At 40.3% G+C, this 21,404-nt stretch overlaps 1 long non-coding RNA gene across 1 annotated transcript in view; it reads left to right on the forward strand.

The window, feature by feature from the left end:
* Positions 1–2,131: 2,131 nt before the first annotated feature.
* Positions 2,132–21,404, forward strand: part of LOC117531129 — a 29,888-nt gene continuing 10,615 nt past the window's right edge. Inside the window, exon 1 of the long non-coding RNA XR_004566533.1 lies at positions 2,132–3,922. This is a non-coding gene — a long non-coding RNA (uncharacterized LOC117531129). The remainder of the gene's footprint in view (positions 3,923–21,404) is intronic.

Here is a 21,404-nt window from a genome sequence, read left to right on the forward strand (position 1 = left end):
CCGCCTGGCTTGCTCTGGGGGTAGGTAAGGCTAGACCTTACCTTGTTTAGTTGTGCTTTGATGCTACATAAATGGAAAACAAATTGAAATTGAACTAATTAAAATTGTACTACAACCCCTGGCAATAATTATGGAATCACCGGCCTCGGAGGATGTTCATTCAGTTGTTTAATTTTGTAGAAAAAAGCAGATCACAGACATGAAACAAAACTAAAGTCATTTCAAATGGCAACTTTCTGGCTTTAAGAAACACTATAAAAAAAATCAGGAAAAAAATTGCGAGTCAGTAACGGTTACTTTTTTAGACCAAGCAGAGGGAAAAAAATATGGACTCACTCAATTCTGAGGAATAAATTATGGAATCACCCTGTAAATTTTCATCCCCAAAACTAACACCTGCATCAAATCAGATCTGCTCGTTAGTCTGCATCTAAAAAGGAGTGATCACACCTTGGAGAGCTGTTGCACCAAGTGGACTGACATGAATCATGGCTCCAACACGAGAGATGTCAACTGAAACAAAGGAGAGGATTATTAAACTCTTAAAAGAGGATAAATCATCACACAATGTTGCAAAAGACGGTTGTTCACAGTCAGCTGTGTCTAAACTCTGGACCAAATACAAACAACATGGGAAGGTTGTTAAAGGCAAACATACTGGTAGACCAAGGAAGACATCAAAGCGTCAAGACAGAAAACTTAAAGCAATGTCTCAAAAATGCACAACAAATGAGGAACGAATGGGAGGAAACTGGAGTCGTCTGTGACCAAACTGTAAGAAACCGCCTAAAGGAAATGGGATTTACATACAGAAAAGCTAAACAAAAGCCATCATTAACACCTAAACAGAAAAAAACAAGGTTACAATGGGCTAAAGAAAAGCAATCTTGGACTGTGGATGACTGGATGAAAGTCATATTCAGTGATGAATCTCGAATTTGCATTGGGCAAGGTGATGATGCTGCAACTTTTGTTTGGTGCCGTTCCAATGAGATTTATAAAGATGACTGCCTGAAGAGAACATGTAAATTTCCACAGTCGATGATATGGGGCTGCATGTCAGGTAAAGGCAATGGAGAGATGCCTGTCATTACATCATCAATAAATGCTCAAGTTTCCGTTGATATTTTGGACACTTTTCTTATCCCATCAACTGAAAGATGTTTGGGGATGATGAAATCATTTTTCAAGATGATAATGCATCTTGCCATAGAGCAAAAACTGTGAAAACATTCCTTGCAAAAAGACACATAGGGTCAATGTCATGGCCTGCAAATAGTCCGGCTCTTAATCCAACTGAAAATCTTTGGTGGAAGTTGAAGAAAATGGTCCATGACAAGGCTCCAACCTGCAAAGCTGATCTGGCAACATCAATCAGAGAAAGTTGGAGCCAGATTGATGAAGAGTACTGTTTGTCACTCATTAAGTCCATGCCTCAGAGACTGCAAGCTGTTATAAAAGCCAAAGGTGGTGCAACAAAATACTAGTGATGTGTTGGAGCGTTCTTTTGTTTTTCATGATTCCATATTTTTTCCCTCTGCTTGGTCTAAAAAAGTAACTGTTACTGACTGCCACAATTTTTTTTTCCTGATTTCTTAGTGTTTCTTAAAGCCAGAAAGTTGCCATTTGAAATGACTTTAGTTTTGTGTCATGTCTGTGATCTGCTTTTTTTCTACAAAATTAAACAACTGAATGAACCTCCAAGGCCGGTGATTCCATAATTTTTGCCAGGGGTTGTAGATACGGGCAAATGTATTTTTCGGAGTTTTTGTTATTTTAATTGTATTTTTTTTTTTCTCTTTTACTTTTCATTATTGCACCTCATTTTTATTTTTTCTTTTCTTCTTTAGTGATGTGGCTAAGGTCATGTCAAGAGGGGGGAGTTGTAATTGGGTTCCATGATGCATAACACAAAATGGCTGATGCACATCCAAAATGTCCTTGTAACTATCTGATCTTAACCTAGCTGCTTTTCAAAATGGCTGACGCACAAAATGTCCTTGTATTTGGTAAAACTATCAGAACCTTTTTACAGCTGTCTGATTAAACCGTCTGATCTTTTTATATTTGTTTAATTGATAAAACCAAAGTATTCATATCTATTTGGAAAAAGAGTCGGTATGATGGAGCACTTTGTTTTTATTGCGTGAAACTACACTACATACATAAAGACACACTATAAGATTTTTACATAACCATGAACACACCATGAACAGACACTGCCCATTTTTCACCACTGCAGCCAGCTCACACAGACACTGACTCAAGCCAGGTTAAGGACTGCCCATATGGGGGTGGTTTAGGCTCGTTATAAAAGTTAGAAAAGAAAGGAAGTCGGGGTTCTTTGTTCCTGGTGTTTGCATGCGACTAGTTCAAGATCCCAGCGTTGAGATAACTCTGTACTGGTGCAACAACTTTTTTCAATACATCTAAACTTTGAAGTTTGTTTCCTGTCCAGTTCTTTTTGGAGGTCTCACTGTGATAAAAGAACCAAACAAGAGCTAGGCCACCTTCTCGACGGGGGAGATATATTCTGTCCATGCATTGATTTCTATATGTAACTTTATGTAGGGTGAGCATCTTCCTGGTTTTAGTATCTAACTTATTAAGATCATCCTGTGGCCAGTCTGCTATGGCAAACCCATAGGTCACCACAGGCAATGCAAACTGGGTTATGGCTGTGGTCTTGTTCTTTGGTGTTCATTCAGATTTACAGATCTTTTAAAAACAGTTTAGGTATTCTTGTGTTACTCTCTCACTTTCTTATGCTCTACTGTAGTATTTTCTTCAATTCCCAAGTATTTGTACGTGGAGTACTCAGCCAAATCTTCAATGGAGCTCCCCTCATCCAACTGTATGTTTTCTGCGGCTTCCTTCTTACTGCCTCCGACTGTACATTTAGAACATTTATCCAGTCCAAATTCCATACCAATGTCTTTGGAGAACGTATGTACTGTTTCCACAAGCTGAGTGAGTCCCTGTTCTGAGTCGGCAAAGATTTTTAGATCATCCATAAACAACACTGCTCCGAAGCAGTGCTTCATTGCTTCAAAGCGATGCACGTAACTGTTGCTATCCCAGAAACAGCACAGTCATTGGTACTCTCAGATGAGAGATGAGAGTCCGGATGTGGAGATTTAGAATCAGGTTGCTCGTGCACTGTAATATCCACAGGCAGACTTGAATGTTGAGAGGAGGACAACTGCGGACCGCTCTTCTTGCATGTGATTAACCTCTGGGTACCGAAACTTGACACCGAAAGATGAGGCATGTTTTGGTACTCTGTACTACTGAAGCATTTCGGTCAGTGCCACAAAAGAACTGAAGTTCGGTACCCAGCCCTACTGAACTCGTGTGCCTGGGAATATCAATTTGTCCTTCTGCGTGATTTATGGTGATGGTGGTGTTCCACTTATTCATGTGTCCTCAGAAAAGATCTTATTTCGTCATTGATATCACAGAGTTCCAAGCACCTCCAAATCCAGGAGTGTGGCACGCTGCCAAATGCCTTTTTGTAATCAATCCAAGCCATGCTAAGATTTTTCCTCCTTTTGCACTCCTCCAGGATAGCTTTGTTTATCAATAACTGATGTTTAACTCCTAATCTTTTGCTTATCAACCCTTTTTTCATTTTCCAGATAGCCACCAGTGTCTAGCTGTTCATAAATGGCATCAGCTATGATTCCTGTCACTTATATGTTGCTGTTGCTGTGTTGGGTAGCTGTATTTCCTTGGTCTTTGGTAGTAGGCTTGTGTTCCCAGTCATTAGCCAGTCTGGCATGTCTTCTCCTTTCAGCATTTTTGTGAAAGCCACGGCATAGTGGTGGTGCAATGCTGTCAGCTTTTACAACCAAAAATTTGTGATTTTGTCAATGCCAGGTGCCTTGAAGTTACTGTATTCATTCATTTCTTTCTGATCTCTGTTGGTAAAGCTGCTTCTTTTCTCCCCTCCTCAAATACTGCGTTTTTCCTCCTGCCCCATTTCTCATGCCTTGAGTAAGCGAAGCAGTAAAAGATCTTTTCTTCTCCTCAATGGTCCAATTTCAGTGGCGTAGTTTAGTAAATTTGTTTTGGCCCTTTGAGACTGTTGCTGCTGGAGTCCAGGATCAGAACTATGCTGATCTGGTGGATTGTCCAGCTGAGTGCTGCCGCAGGAGATCATTCCCCGCAGCACTGGGAGAAGTTGCACGTTGCTCTCCTCACACACCCTGGTGCCTAGGCGTGATTTGGGGACCCTTTTATACATTCAGAGACATCCGGCCAGTACAATTTATAATTTTTAGACTTTTTCATATTTGCTTTGTGGAGATTTTAGCTGGGATTCGTTTTCATTGAAACATCCTCATACTGAGATCTCTCCCGGCAAACCCTCTTCACAGTGGAACTGAAGACACTTGAGGCAAGTGTCCAGTAGGAACTCCTAGCCCACCTGATCTCCCTGTATGAATTGTCATGTGTGTGTTGAGAGTGCTCTTTCGTCCAAATCTTTGATCACACTCAGAACAGACAAATGCTTTTTGTCCTGTATGAATTATCATGTGTGTGTTCAGAGTGCTCTTTCGTCCAAATCTTTGGCCACACTCAGAACAAACAAATGCTTTTTGTCCTGTATGAATTAGCATGTGTGTGTTCAGAGTGCTCTTTCGTCCAAATCTTTGACCACACTCAGAACAGACAAATGCTTTTTGTCCTGTATGAATTAGCATGTGTGTGTTCAGGTGGTTCTTTAGTCCAAATCTTTGACCACACTCAGAACAGACAAATGCTTTTTGCCCTGTATGAATTACCATGTGTGTGTTCAGAGTACTCTTTCGTCCAAATCTTTGACCACACTCGGAACAGACAAATGCTTTTTGCCCTGTGTGAATTATCATGTGTAGGTTAAGGCTGTCCTTTCGTCCAAATCTTTGACCACACTCGGAACAGACAAATGCTTTTTGCCCTGTGTGAATTATCATGTGTGTATTCAGGTGGCCCTTTCGTCCAAATCTTTGACCACACTCAGAACAGACAAATGATTTTTGCCCTGTATGAATTATCATGTGTGTGTTCAGGTAGGTCTTTTGTCCAAATCTTTGACCACACTCAAAACAGACAAATGCTTTTCGTCCTGTATGAATTATCATGTGTCTGTTCAGAGTGCTCTTTAGTCCAAATCTTCGACCACACTCAGAACAGCCAAATGGTTTTTGTCCAGTCTGAATTCGAATGTGTTTGTTCAGCGTGTCCTTCTGTTTCTGTCTTTTACTCCGATCACAACAGCTAACTGGTTTTCCGCTTGCTTGCCTCCCCTTTAGTTGCTCTGAGTTGTTCATGTGACCAGATGCTTTTCCATATTTACAGCTTTTAAATTGTTTCTCATCAGTGTTGCCTGAAGGAACAATACTGGTATTTTTTCGACAGTTAAAACACGACTGAAGTTCTCTGGTCTGTTTCCAGTCATAACGGTCATCACTCTCAATTCCATGACTTTCTGAACTCCTGCCACTGGTACCTGGTTGTAAATGACTGTTTGGGCCTGAGTTGCTGGCTGGCTGTGGTCCTTCATCATCCTCTCCATTAGCTTCTGCTGTCAGTGTTCTGTGTACAGATGAGCTACTGGCTACAGGCTCAGCCCCTGTGCTTTCATCATTACGGCTATGATGAAGCTGTGATGACTCTGGTTTTTCATCATCATTTTCACTCTTGACAGTGACGGCAGTGAAACCAAACTTGGTGAGATCTGCCTCATCCAGCTGCTGAAGCTGGTCTCCCTGCTGACTTGTCCACAGTTTCTCTTCTGCTTTAATGTCCTCCTGGTCAACACTCAAATTCCATTCCTGGTGTTCAGGGAGAATTTCTTCTTTCATCACCAACAACGGCTTGCATGTCTGCGAAGAAACAATACAATTAATTTAACAATCAATGTTAGAACAATACTCACGAAAATAAAGTATCGGAGTGGTGAATTTGACCTGATGACAGTAAGGGCCCCTACACACGTAGTGCAAACTCAGGGCGACTCACGGCGGTAGAGCTCGTATTAGCGAACCACAAAACACTGTGTCGACAGGCAGGCATACACAATGCCGGTGCGAGGGTTCGTGCACGTGGGAACACCGTGCCAGCAGGTACACCTGCGCAGCCGCTGTGAAAAAAAAAAAAAAGTGTCACCCACGGGATTCAAACCCACGCTTTCCAAAAGCTCTGATTGCCAGTCAGAAACTTTACCAGTGAGCTACCATTTCTGGCCTGTGAAGGGTGCAAAAAGAGTGCCTGATATCAGGAAGGACATGGATGTAATAAAAAACACACATACACCATATAAAAACATTGCATTATATTGAATCCCTCTTATCAAGCGGGCAATACAAATATGATCCGTCTGTTCCTCTGTAGATAACCCATGGTCACAGACGTACAGTCATGAAATGACATGAATGAGAAGCAGTTCGCTCGTCTCATGTCCACATCTGCTGCCCGTGTCCGGCGGCCCACGCATGTGTCCTGCCTAACGTGTCTTGTGGACAGCACGCCACAGGACAGGCACTGCATTTTTACACATCTTGGATGTGCGTGTCTCTTCTGATTTAGGTGCAGAGACATTGTGCCATTGCATAGGAAGAGCCCTGGACTATAGATTTGATTTAAAAACGCAAAAGTGCTTTTTATCAGATTACTCTATTAATCGCAAAAATAATTGATGGAATATTCGATTACTAAAATAATCGATAGCTGCAGCCCTAATTCAAATCCACCAACATCAACAGCCTTTTGCTTAACGGTGTCCTTATCGGTCCTTCAGGTCACATTACACCGGAGCAGCCATGATTTGAGCGTGCTTACCGGGAAAATTATCATTTCCCTACATTCACTGTGGACTTCAAGCAGCGGTTCTGCTTGAAGTTTGAAGCCTGAAGCAACAAAGCAATTCTTGACCTGCTGCTTTGTTGGTTCTGTGCTTTGCTGGTTTTCAGAAGCGGCAGTTCCGCAATTTCTTCATTAACCCCTCTCAAAGCCACTTAAACATATCAATCATGAGTCACCTTTATGCAGATTAAAGTCATTACCTGGGACTCTTGTCTTGTTGCGGGCAAGAAATGAGATTCGTCCTTCGTTTTGTGGGATGAAACTGCACAGCTCTAATCGTGCGTGCAGATTTTGGTCGGAATTAATAGTTTCAAAGCAATCGCTGTGTTAAATCAAATAACACTTCTTCCGAACATTGTACAGAGAACAAACCGCAACCGGCCAGTACAGTTTTTTTTCCTCCCAAAATCTCTATGAATTACATTCTGACGTGCAGCGCATCCAGCTGCAAGAGCTCAGCTCAGGGCTATGGAGTTACATTTGCCTCATTAATACCTGAATGAAAATGCTTTTGACAAAGACTACAGATTTAGTTTATTTCTATTTCTGTCCAGAGATCAAGGATCCATCATGTACATCAAGGATCAAGTGACCATGTACAGATTTATAACTTTTGTGTCCACAGATCAAGTAGTCTAGGAGATGGGAAGGTTTTATTACTGTGTCAGGGTGCAAACGTTTTGACCTCATAATAAGATAACCACTATCCCAACATGGAAGAATACCCATTTCTTGATGGTCGCAGACTATGTGAACCATGAAAAAGTGAGACTTTTTGTCATTTTTGAGGTGTGATAAACTGAGTCAACCTTCCGACCTGTTTGTCACGCAAACTCCATGGCCGTTGCACTCAGTGACCTGAAATGAAGACGTACATGTAGGAAACATTATTACAAAGCCACCCATATGCATTATGTGTATGAAATGCGGGAGCTTGTGTAACAATAAGGCATGAAGGCTGGAATTCTGCAAAAAAGTTGAGGATTTCCATCATATCTCTGTATTTATGGCAAATTCATATGTAATTATTAAACACATGAAGGATTCTTATTGCATTAGAAAGTAGCGCCATATTCATAGTTTTTAAACAAAGGTAAATCACAAAGTTTTTCAGCTATATAGGTGTTTAGCACATTACATGATCCATCTAAAAATCGAGTGGAGGCAAATATCTCTCCTCGCTGATGTTAGCTGGCCCGGCAGGTTTTCTATAATGAATTAGTGAAGCTAATTAATCAACATGCTCCACTACATCAATTCAGAATTAAAGGGTGGGACAATCTTTAGTAGGATATTGATAGATTTTAATTGATATCTATACCATTATCGATTCCGCTTATCGAGCTGTTTCCTTATCGATACCTCTTGTGAATTTCCTGTGTACTAAAAGTAGGCTTTACAGGTTTTCTATGTCAACATTTATTGATTCTTACAGTAAATAAATGTGAAATTGTTCACTGGATGTTTGATCTCTGGACATAAATAAAATCTACATGGTGGATCCTTGATCTCTGGACATAAATAGCAGTAATCTGTAGTTTTTGTCAAAAGCATTTCCTTTCAGACATTAGTGGCAAGAATGTCACTCCATATATCTGAGCTGAGCCGCACATCAGGATGTAATTCATAAAGAACGCAGGACGTCTCATTTTGGGTGTAAAAAAGTGTTTGATCGATTGTAGTTTATTGTTTGTATTACAACGTTTGGAAAGAGGTGTCATTTGATTTAAAATGGCGATTTGTTTTGAAACTATTAATTCCAACTAGACTGTCTCAGCAGAGAGCAGCGCAGTGTTTGGAGCTGTGCGAACGGAATGGAGGACGATTCTCTTTTCTTGCCTGCAACAAGACAAGAGTCCCAGTAGTGACTTTAATCAGCACAAAATGACATCTCTGAAATGCTTTGAGAGGAGTTAGAAGCGGACTTGCCGCTTCTAATTTGCAGAGAAAGCAAAGAATCAATGAAGCAGCAGGTCGGAGCACTGCTTTGTTGGTTAAAGCTTCAAAGCGGAGCTGTTGCAGAAAACGGTCGTTACAGACCTGCTACAGGGTCAGCAATCAACGTAGATCATTTTCCCGACAAACACCCTTAAAAACAACGGCCGCTCTGAAGGACCGGTAATGGAATCGTTAAGCAAAAGGCTACTGATATCAGTGGATCAAATCATTTCTTAACAATACCCGGAAAGAACCGGTTCTTGATCCTCATCCCTAATCATCTAGTTGTCTTCCAAAACTGAAACCTTTAAAAGAAAGGGACAGTGCCTGGGCCAAGGCACAGTAAACTTAAACAGAGGTTGATTAGATAACTTTATCAGTTCTGTAACAAATGCACCTTCCTAATTTAAAAAAGCTAAATTAGATTTTTTTTTTTTTATCCCAACCTCTCTGAACACTATAAAAAAAAACAAAAAAAACATCTGGAAGGTTGTGAGACGGTAAACAGACGGAGATCATTTGTGGACTATTTAAAACACAGGGATAAAACAAGACAAAAAGAAAAGGCGTTCTTTAAAGGAGTGGAGACAGCGCGACGGCCGGACTTTCTGGTAAGTCAGAACAGCTGTTTTGATTTTATTTTCTGCTTCGGACATCCGTCACCTCGTTTTCTGATTGGCTGTACGTCACATTCAGCAGGCTGTGTGCTCATTGTGGTTGGAGGACACAACACACGCTGCAATATCGGGCAAGACAATCCAACATGTGGAATAGCCCCGATATTGCGATTGGAGCGCTCCTAACTTCCCTATGAGCGCTCTTAACACAACACACATGGCAAGAATATCTGATAAGATTATCTTTAGCGTCATTACGATTGTCGGGCATCCTCAGGATTGTCGGAAGGGGAACATCAGGTCTGATATTGGCCTAATTATCTTGCCATGTGAACCCGGTTTAAGCTTTTAACGGCTTAGGTATTTATCATAATATTCACAGGTTTGAAATATCTTCAGTTTCAGGTATTGGTAGTGCACGGTGGTCTTTCATGGACATCTGGTGAAAGGGTAATCTGTCATATCAGTCATAGTGAGCAGGGCATGGACTAACCATGTTTAAAAAAAAAAAAATCACAGGTTTAAATGATCTACATGATGAACAAAAGTGAAAAGAAGGAAGGTTTTGTCAGAGACAGAAATTCTCAATTGCACCAAAATGGGGTAATCCAGTTTAAGGGTGGGGTAATTTCGTGGCATAAGGCAGGACAGAAAGTTCTATTCTAAATCCTTAACCCTGAAGCACTCCCCTTCAACAACCCCACATATATAAATAGGCCAAGGTGCAAACGAGAATGAAACTAAGCATTTTCCCCCAATCTGGCTTCCTGTCTACCAATCAGATGTGGCGAAAATATGCACGGGAAGATGACTTCATACTACTCTTGAACGCGAAGATCCAAAGTGATATTGTGAGAAATTAAGTCTTGGAGATGTCGTTCATGAACGCTTTCAGGTCTTTGGATGAGTACAATCATTTTAACAATAAAGTTTACCAGTTTGAACATTAAATATCTTGTCTTTGTGGTGTATTCAGTTGAATATAGATTGAAGAGGATTTGCAAATCACTGTATTCTGTTTATATATACATACATATACATACATACATATATAACATACATACATACATATATATACATCATATATAGCATGCTGAGGTGGATTTTCATGGCGTTTAAACAGCCTCAGACAGTGAAGCAGTCAGTCCCATCCCTAACTAGTATACCCTATCTCCTTGCAGTATTTAATACAATCTTGGATAGAATATAAACTTCTCAACTTTTAAAATTACTAGGCCATTGTCAGAATTGAGCACAATATCTGAAATCTTTCTACGGGCATCATTATGCCAGGAAATACAAATGTCGTAGTCAATATGACCAAAATCACTGAGTAATATAGTTTCCAAAATTGACTAATTGCCACTCTAGCCATACTTTTGATATCCACAGAGCTGAGTGTATGTCCAAGATGGATGGCTTTATCTGTTGTCTAAATGTTTGAATCATTAACACTCACAAAACTATTATATTTTTGACTACAACACTAATACAAATACTGTATTTTTGCTTCAAAAGAAAGCTATAAGAATTATTAGTAAGAAACCATAACATGAGCCGACGAACCCATTGGTTGTCCGGTTGCAAATTTTGGGATTTGATTGACATCATAAAATAAATTATGTTTAAGGTAAAAATAAAATTCTACAACATGTCCAGGACTTGTTTAAAATGAGGGACTCAGTTAAGGAACATTATTATTTCAGAAACCCTTTAAACACCTTATACTTTTTGCCTTTAAATGTAAGATCAAATTTTGAGGGATCATTTTCAGATATTTAAATGAGATTCTGAAGACCCCATTTTGGTAGGACTAGCAGGGTTAAATCAAATAACCGACATTTTTCTCAAGATAATATCCGATAGTCAATTCCCTTAATTAACAGGTCACTGATGTGTTCAGAGAATGGAACGAGAGAAAGAACATAGTGAGACCATTTTACTTTAAGTAGCTCATTGGTGGACATGAAAAAAATAACCTAAGTACAATAGGGGAAATGAGTCATTCCACAAAAATGGCACAATTTTGAGTCCCTCTCATCTCTTGAGGTGTATTTCATCTATTGGATCACTGAAATTTATATTTAAACAGCTTGATATAAACTTTGAACTATGCCCTTTAAAACATTGTAAAAAACATGAACCAAATTTGTGTTTTTTTTTTTTAAATGAGAAAAACATTTTTTCATTTGGCACAACCCATTTTGTCATGTCCCTCATGACCTCAATGAAAGTATACTTTGAAAATACCAAATAAAAATATAAAAGTCAAATTTTGATATCAACCAGAACATCTATTTATACACTCTTGCTTCTGTTTTGTTACCTGATCCTGAAAGAAGGGAGAGAAACCTGCAGAGTGAACGTGAGAGATGGAAAAAGAATGTAGAGGTAAGGAAAAAGAAATTAACCAAAGACCTGAGTGAAAGAGAATATTTTTGTGATAGTCAAATATGTCCTTAATGCTGTGGGATATAGATACAAATGATACAATTTGGTAAAAAACATTGTCAGGGAATGACTCAAATATTTCTGGCTAATAATTTGACAGTTTGCTGTAGTCTACTTTATCAAAAGTTTTAGTTGCATCAAGCATGGTCACAAAACATGACTTTTCTTAGTTATAATAGCTTATGACTTCATTCATGACAAAGGTGCACTGAATAGTGGAAACACCTGGTTTAAAACCAAAACTGCAGGGCAAAGCTCATTAATACTTGTTTTTTTTTTACTAGAATAATGATAAACAATTTTTGCGATAATACAATGGCATGATAATTATTTGAATTGGAGATCATACTCATTTTATTTCAGCATTGGACTCAATAAATATGTGGAGCATATATGATCAGACTGCGTACCTTCCTCTCCATCAGATTCACGTTTCAACTGATGAATTACACTCAACAAAAATATAAACACAACACTTTTGGTTTTGCTCCCATTTTGTATGAGATTAACTCAAAGATCTAAAACTTTTTCCACATACACAATATCACCATTTCCCTCAAATATTGTTCTCAAGCCAGTCTAAATCTGTGATAGTGAGCACTTCTCCTTTGCTGAGATAATCCATCCCACCTCACAGGTGTGCCATACCAAGATGCTGATTAGACACCATGATTAGTGCACAGGTGTGCCTTACACTGTCCACAATAAAAGACCACTCTGAAAGGTGCAGTTTTATCACACAGCACAATGCCACAGATGTCGCAAGATTTGAGGGAGCGTGCAATTGGCATGCTGACAGCAGGAATGTCAACCAAAGCTGTTGCTCGTGTATTGAATGTTCATTATATATTTTTGTTGAGTATATTTTGGAAACTTCATGTACAGAGATAATATACTCAACTTCAAGTCGCTTATTAATTCTATTTGAAATTTTTCTAAATTATCACTCTTTTCAAAATGCTCATATGGGACACTATTATACAAAATTTTATATTTATTACTAAAAATTCCAGCAATTTCAACATTATCAGTGTACCTGTCAATATTGATAAATTATACATTATTTCTGCCTTTAAATTTTCTAATCTCCTTAAAGAACGTCCATCTTATTGTTATACAAATACTGATATGATGCACTGGGTCTCAGATGTATTGATATTGCTATTGCTAACAAGATTCCCTTAAACCGCCCCATATCAAATGTGCAAAGTTAAAGCTCTGTTTTGAGTCTCCAGGCGATGCTGAAACAGATTTGCCTGAAGAATTGGACTCTGATGCAAGAATTGGACCCTGGCACCATTGGACCATACGCTACGAAGACATCACCTCCCTTCCACCTGATAGACAGAATAGGGTCTACGATTAGGGTCGGCCAAGTTCGGTCCTTGAGAGCTACCTTCCTGACACTCTTAGTTGTCTCCCTGCTCCAACACACCTGAATCCAATGAAAGACTCGTTAGCAGACTTTTAATGAACCTTTCATTGGATTCAGAGACTCGTTAGCAGACTTAATGAGCCTTTAATTGGATTCAGGTGTGTTGGAGCAGGGAGACAACTAAGAGTGTCAGGAAGGTAGCTCTCAAGGACCGAACCTGGCCACCCCTGGTCTACATTAACTGATCTCACGTTGCTAAAGCTATCACATGGTTACACTGTGCTCATGGACTCCTCAGAAATGTTTCATTGTATTCTATCCTATGTTTCTGATACTATTTAATGTTTATTTCCACCATACAGCCACACATCGTTAGCTGTAGCATGGACCAAGCAGAGGGTCACCCCTTGAGTCTAGTCTGCTCGACGTTTCTTCCTCAAATCACCAACGTTTGAAGTTTGTCATTCATTCAAATCATCAGAGGGAGTTTTCCTTGCCAGTGTCACAACCGCCTGGCTTGCTCTGGGGGTAGGTAAGGCTAGACCTTACCTTGTTTAGTTGTGCTTTGATGCTACATAAATGGAAAACAAATTGAAATTGAACTAATTAAAATTGTACTACAACCCCTGGCAATAATTATGGAATCACCGGCCTCGGAGGATGTTCATTCAGTTGTTTAATTTTGTAGAAAAAAGCAGATCACAGACATGAAACAAAACTAAAGTCATTTCAAATGGCAACTTTCTGGCTTTAAGAAACACTATAAAAAAAATCAGGAAAAAAATTGCGAGTCAGTAACGGTTACTTTTTAGACCAAGCAGAGGGAAAAAAATATGGACTCACTCAATTCTGAGGAATAAATTATGGAATCACCCTGTAAATTTTCATCCCCAAAACTAACACCTGCATCAAATCAGATCTGCTCGTTAGTCTGCATCTAAAAAGGAGTGATCACACCTTGGAGAGCTGTTGCACCAAGTGGACTGACATGAATCATGGCTCCAACACGAGAGATGTCAACTGAAACAAAGGAGAGGATTATTAAACTCTTAAAAGAGGATAAATCATCACACAATGTTGCAAAAGACGGTTGTTCACAGTCAGCTGTGTCTAAACTCTGGACCAAATACAAACAACATGGGAAGGTTGTTAAAGGCAAACATACTGGTAGACCAAGGAAGACATCAAAGCGTCAAGACAGAAAACTTAAAGCAATGTCTCAAAAATGCACAACAAATGAGGAACGAATGGGAGGAAACTGGAGTCGTCTGTGACCAAACTGTAAGAAACCGCCTAAAGGAAATGGGATTTACATACAGAAAAGCTAACAAAAGCCATCATTAACACCTAAACAGAAAAAACAAGGTTACAATGGGCTAAGAAAAGCAATCTTGGACTGTGGATGACTGGATGAAAGTCATATTCAGTGATGAATCTCGAATTGCATTGGGCAAGGTGATGATGCTGCAACTTTGTTTGGTGCCGTTCCAATGAGATTTATAAAGATGACTGCCTGAAGAGAACATGTAAATTTCCACAGTCGATGATATGGGGCTGCATGTCAGGTAAAGGCAATGGAGAGATGCCTGTCATTACATCATCAATAAATGCTCAAGTTTCCGTTGATATTTTGGACACTTTTCTTATCCCATCAACTGAAAGATGTTTGGGGATGATGAAATCATTTTTCAAGATGATAATGCATCTTGCCATAGAGCAAAAACTGTGAAAACATTCCTTGCAAAAAGACACATAGGGTCAATGTCATGGCCTGCAAATAGTCCGGCTCTTAATCCAACTGAAAATCTTGGTGGAAGTTGAAGAAAATGGTCCTGACAAGGCTCCAACCTGCAAAGCTGATCTGGCAACATCAATCAGAGAAAGTTGGAGCCAGATTGATGAAGAGTACTGTTTGTTCACTCATATAAGTCCATGCCTCAGAGACTGCAAGCTGTTATAAAAGCCAAAGGTGGTGCAACAAATACTAGTGATGTGTTGGAGCGTTCTTTTGTTTTTCATGATTCCATATTTTTTTCCCTCTGCTTGGTCTAAAAAAGTAACTGTTACTGACTGCCACAATTTTTTTTTCCTGATTTCTTAGTGTTTCTTAAAGCCAGAAAGTTGCCATTTGAAATGACTTTAGTTTTGTGTCATGTCTGTGATCTGCTTTTTTTCTACAAAATTAAACAACTGAATGAACCTCCAAGGCCGGTGATTCCATAATTTTTGCCAGGGGTTGTAGATTACGGGCAAATGTATTTTTCGGAGTTTTTGTTATTTTAATTGTATTTTTTTTTTTCCTCTTTTACTTTTCATTATTGCACCTCATTTTTATTTTTCTTTCTTCTTTAGTGATGTGGCTAAGGTCATGTCAAGAGGGGGGAGTTGTAATTGGGTTCCATGATGCATAACACAAATGGCTGATGCACATCCAAATGTCCTTGTAACTATCTGATCTTAACCTAGCTGCTTTTCAAAATGGCTGACGCACAAATGTCCTTGTATTTGGTAAAACTATCAGAACCTTTTACAGCTGTCTGATTAAACCGTCTGATCTTTTTATATTTGTTTAATTGATAAAACCAAAGTATTCATATCTATTTGGAAAAAGAGTCGGTATGATGGAGCACTTTGTTTTTATTGCGTGAAACTACACTACATACATAAAGGACACACTATAAGATTTTTACATACCATGAACACACCATGAACAGACACTGCCCATTTTTCACCACTGCAGCCAGCTCACACAGACACTGACTCAAGCCAGGTTAAGGACTTGCCCATATGGGGGTGGTTTAGGCTCGTTATAAAAGTTAGAAAAGAAAGGAAGTCGGGGTTCTTTGTTCCTGGTGTTTGCATGCGACTAGTTCAAGATCCCAGCGTTGAGATAACTCTGTACTGGTGCAACAACTTTTTCAATACATCTAAACTTTGAAGTTTGTTTCCTGTCCAGTTCTTTTTGGAGGTCTCACTGTGATAAAAGAACCAAACAAGAGCTAGGCCACCTTCTCGACGGGGGAGATATATTCTGTCCATGCATTGATTTCTATATGTACTTTATGTAGGGTGAGCATCTTCCTGGTTTTAGTATCTAACTTATTAAGATCATCCTGTGGCCAGTCTGCTATGGCAAACCCATAGGTCACCACAGGCAATGCAAACTGGGTTATGGCTGTGGTCTTGTTCTTTGGTGTTCATTCCAGATTTACAGATCTTTTAAAAACAGTTTAGGTATTCTTGTGTTACCTCTCTCCTTTCTTATGCTCTACTGTAGTATTTTCTTCAATTCCCAAGTATTTGTACGTGGAGTACTCAGCCAAATCTTCAATGGAGCTCCCCTCATCCAACTGTATGTTTTCTGCGGCTTCCTTCTTACTGCTCCGACTGTACATTTAGAACATTTATCCAGTCCAAATTCCATACCAATGTCTTTGAGAACGTATGTACTGTTTCCACAAGCTGAGTGAGTCCCTGTTCTGAGTCGGCAAAGATTTTAGATCATCCATAAACAACACTGCTCCGAAGCAGTGCTTCATTGCTTCAAAGCGATGCACGTAACTGTTGCTATCCCAGAAACAGCACAGTCATTGGTACTCTCAGATGAGAGATGAGAGTCCGGATGTGGAGATTTAGAATCAGGTTGCTCGTGCACTGTAATATCCACAGGCAGACTTGAATGTTGAGAGGAGGACAACTGCGGGACCGCTCTTCTTGCATGTGATTAACCTCTGGGTACCGAAACTTGACACCGAAAGATGAGGCATGTTTGGTACTCTGTACTACTGAAGCATTTCGGTCAGTGCCACAAAAGAACTGAAGTTCGGTACCCAGCCCTACTGAACTCGTGTGCCTGGGAATATCAATTTGTCCTTCTGCGTGATTTATGGTGATGGTGGTGTTCCACTTATTCATGTGTCCTCAGAAAAGATCTTATTTCGTCATTGATATCACAGAGTTCCAAGCACCTCCAAATCCAGGAGTGTGGCACGCTGCCAAATGCCTTTTTGTAATCAATCCAAGCCATGCTAAGATTTTTCCTCCTTTTGCACTCCTCCAGGATAGCTTTGTTTATCAATAACTGATGTTTAACTCCTAATCTTTTGCTTATCAACCCTTTTTTTCATTTTCCAGATAGCCACCAGTGTCTAGCTGTTCATAAATGGCATCAGCTATGATTCCTGTCACTTATATGTTGCTGTTGCTGTGTTGGGTAGCTGTATTTCCTTGGTCTTTGGTAGTAGGCTTGTGTTCCCAGTCATTAGCCAGTCTGGCATGTCTTCTCCTTTCAGCATTTTTGTGAAAGCCACGGCATAGTGGTGGTGCAATGCTGTCAGCTTTTACAACCAAAAATTTGTGATTTTGTCAATGCCAGGTGCCTTGAAGTTACTGTATTCATTCATTTTCTTTCTGATCTCTGTTGGTAAAGCTGCTTCTTTTCTCCCCTCCTCAAATACTGCGTTTTTCCTCCTGCCCCATTTCTCATGCCTTGAGTAAGCGAAGCAGTAAAAGATCTTTTCTTCTCCTCAATGGTCCAATTCAGTGGCGTAGTTTAGTAAATTTGTTTTGGCCCTTTGAGACTGTTGCTGCTGGAGTCCAGGATCAGAACTATGCTGATCTGGTGGATTGTCCAGCTGAGTGCTGCCGCAGGAGATCATTCCCCGCAGCACTGGGAGAAGTTGCACGTTGCTCTCCTCACACACCCTGGTGCCTAGGCGTGATTTGGGGACCCTTTTATACATTCAGAGACATCCGGCCAGTACAATTTATAATTTTTAGACTTTTTCATATTTGCTTTGTGGAGATTTTAGCTGGGATTCGTTTTCATTGAAACATCCTCATACTGAGATCTCTCCCGGCAAACCCTCTTCACAGTGGAACTGAAGACACTTGAGGCAAGTGTCCAGTAGGAACTCCTAGCCCACCTGATCTCCCTGTATGAATTGTCATGTGTGTGTTGAGAGTGCTCTTTCGTCCAAATCTTTGATCACACTCAGAACAGACAAATGCTTTTTGTCCTGTATGAATTATCATGTGTGTGTTCAGAGTGCTCTTTCGTCCAAATCTTTGGCCACACTCAGAACAAACAAATGCTTTTTGTCCTGTATGAATTAGCATGTGTGTGTTCAGAGTGCTCTTTCGTCCAAATCTTTGACCACACTCAGAACAGACAAATGCTTTTTGTCCTGTATGAATTAGCATGTGTGTGTTCAGGTGGTTCTTTAGTCCAAATCTTTGACCACACTCAGAACAGACAAATGCTTTTTGCCCTGTATGAATTACCATGTGTGTGTTCAGAGTACTCTTTCGTCCAAATCTTTGACCACACTCGGAACAGACAAATGCTTTTTGCCCTGTGTGAATTATCATGTGTAGGTTAAGGCTGTCCTTTCGTCCAAATCTTTGACCACACTCGGAACAGACAAATGCTTTTTGCCCTGTGTGAATTATCATGTGTGTATTCAGGTGGCCCTTTCGTCCAAATCTTTGACCACACTCAGAACAGACAAATGATTTTTGCCCTGTATGAATTATCATGTGTGTGTTCAGGTAGGTCTTTTGTCCAAATCTTTGACCACACTCAAAACAGACAAATGCTTTTCGTCCTGTATGAATTATCATGTGTCTGTTCAGAGTGCTCTTTAGTCCAAATCTTCGACCACACTCAGAACAGCCAAATGGTTTTTGTCCAGTCTGAATTCGAATGTGTTTGTTCAGCGTGTCCTTCTGTTTCTGTCTTTTACTCCGATCACAACAGCTAACTGGTTTTCCGCTTGCTTGCCTCCCCTTTAGTTGCTCTGAGTTGTTCATGTGACCAGATGCTTTTCCATATTTACAGCTTTTAAATTGTTTCTCATCAGTGTTGCCTGAAGGAACAATACTGGTATTTTTTCGACAGTTAAAACACGACTGAAGTTCTCTGGTCTGTTTCCAGTCATAACGGTCATCACTCTCAATTCCATGACTTTCTGAACTCCTGCCACTGGTACCTGGTTGTAAATGACTGTTTGGGCCTGAGTTGCTGGCTGGCTGTGGTCCTTCATCATCCTCTCCATTAGCTTCTGCTGTCAGTGTTCTGTGTACAGATGAGCTACTGGCTACAGGCTCAGCCCCTGTGCTTTCATCATTACGGCTATGATGAAGCTGTGATGACTCTGGTTTTTCATCATCATTTTCACTCTTGACAGTGACGGCAGTGAAACCAAACTTGGTGAGATCTGCCTCATCCAGCTGCTGAAGCTGGTCTCCCTGCTGACTTGTCCACAGTTTCTCTTCTGCTTTAATGTCCTCCTGGTCAACACTCAAATTCCATTCCTGGTGTTCAGGGAGAATTTCTTCTTTCATCACCAACAACGGCTGCATGTCTGCGAAGAAACAATACAATTAATTTAACAATCAATGTTAGAACAATACTCACGAAAATAAAGTATCGGAGTGGTGAATTTGACCTGATGACAGTAAGGGCCCCTACACACGTAGTGCAAACTCAGGGCGACTCACGGCGGTAGAGCTCGTATTAGCGAACCACAAAACACTGTGTCGACAGGCAGGCATACACAATGCCGGTGCGAGGGTTCGTGCACGTGGGAACACCGTGCCAGCAGGTACACCTGCGCAGCCGCTGTGAAAAAAAAAAAAAAAGTGTCACCCACGGGATTCAAACCCACGCTTTCCAAAAGCTCTGATTGCCAGTCAGAAACTTTACCAGTGAGCTACCATTTCTGGCCTGTGAAGGGTGCAAAAAGAGTGCCTGATATCAGGAAGGACATGGATGTAATAAAAAACACACATACACCATATAAAAACATTGCATTATATTGAATCCCTCTTATCAAGCGGGCAATACAAATATGATCCGTCTGTTCCTCTGTAGATAACCCATGGTCACAGACGTACAGTCATGAAATGACATGAATGAGAAGCAGTTCGCTCGTCTCATGTCCACATCTGCTGCCCGTGTCCGGCGGCCCACGCATGTGTCCTGCCTAACGTGTCTTGTGGACAGCACGCCACAGGACAGGCACTGCATTTTTACACATCTTGGATGTGCGTGTCTCTTCTGATTTAGGTGCAGAGACATTGTGCCATTGCATAGGAAGAGCCCTGGACTATAGATTTGATTTAAAAACGCAAAAGTGCTTTTTATCAGATTACTCTATTAATCGCAAAAATAATTGATGGAATATTCGATTACTAAAATAATCGATAGCTGCAGCCCTAATTCAATCCACCAACATCAACAGCCTTTTTGCTTAACGGTGTCCTTATCGGTCCTTCAGGTCACATTACACCGGAGCAGCCAATGATTTGAGCGTGCTTACCGGGAAAATTATCATTTCCCTACATTCACTGTGGACTTCAAGCAGCGGTTCTGCTTGAAGTTTGAAGCCTGAAGCAACAAAGCAATTCTTTGACCTGCTGCTTTGTTGGTTCTGTGCTTTGCTGGTTTTCAGAAGCGGCAGTTCCGCAATTTCTTCATTAACCCCTCTCAAAGCCACTTAAACATATCAATCATGAGTCACCTTTATGCAGATTAAAGTCATTACCTGGGACTCTTGTCTTGTTGCGGGCAAGAAATGAGATTCGTCCTTCGTTTTGTGGGATGAAACTGCACAGCTCTAATCGTGCGTGCAGATTTTGGTCGGAATTAATAGTTTCAAAGCAAATCGCTGTTTTAAATCAAATAACACTTCTTTCCGAACATTGTACAGAGAACAAACCGCAACCGGCCAGTACAGTTTTTTTTCCTCCCAAAATCTCTATGAATTACATTCTGACGTGCAGCGCATCCAGCTGCAAGAGCTCAGCTCAGGGGCTATGGAGTTACATTTGCCTCATTAATACCTGAATGAAAATGCTTTTGACAAAGACTACAGATTTAGTTTATTTCTATTTCTGTCCAGAGATCAAGGATCCATCATGTACATCAAGGATCAAGTGACCATGTACAGATTTATTAACTTTTGTGTCCACAGATCAAGTAGTCTAGGAGATGGGAAGGTTTTATTACTGTGTCAGGGTGCAAACGTTTTGACCTCATAATAAGATAACCACTATCCCAACATGGAAGAATACCCATTTCTTGATGGTCGCAGACTATGTGAACCATGAAAAAGTGAGACTTTTTGTCATTTTTGAGGTGTGATAAACTGAGTCAACCTTCCGACCTGTTT

Source organism: Thalassophryne amazonica, chromosome 18 (assembly GCF_902500255.1).
Source record: "Thalassophryne amazonica chromosome 18, fThaAma1.1, whole genome shotgun sequence".
NCBI lineage: Eukaryota > Metazoa > Chordata > Actinopteri > Batrachoidiformes > Batrachoididae > Thalassophryne > Thalassophryne amazonica.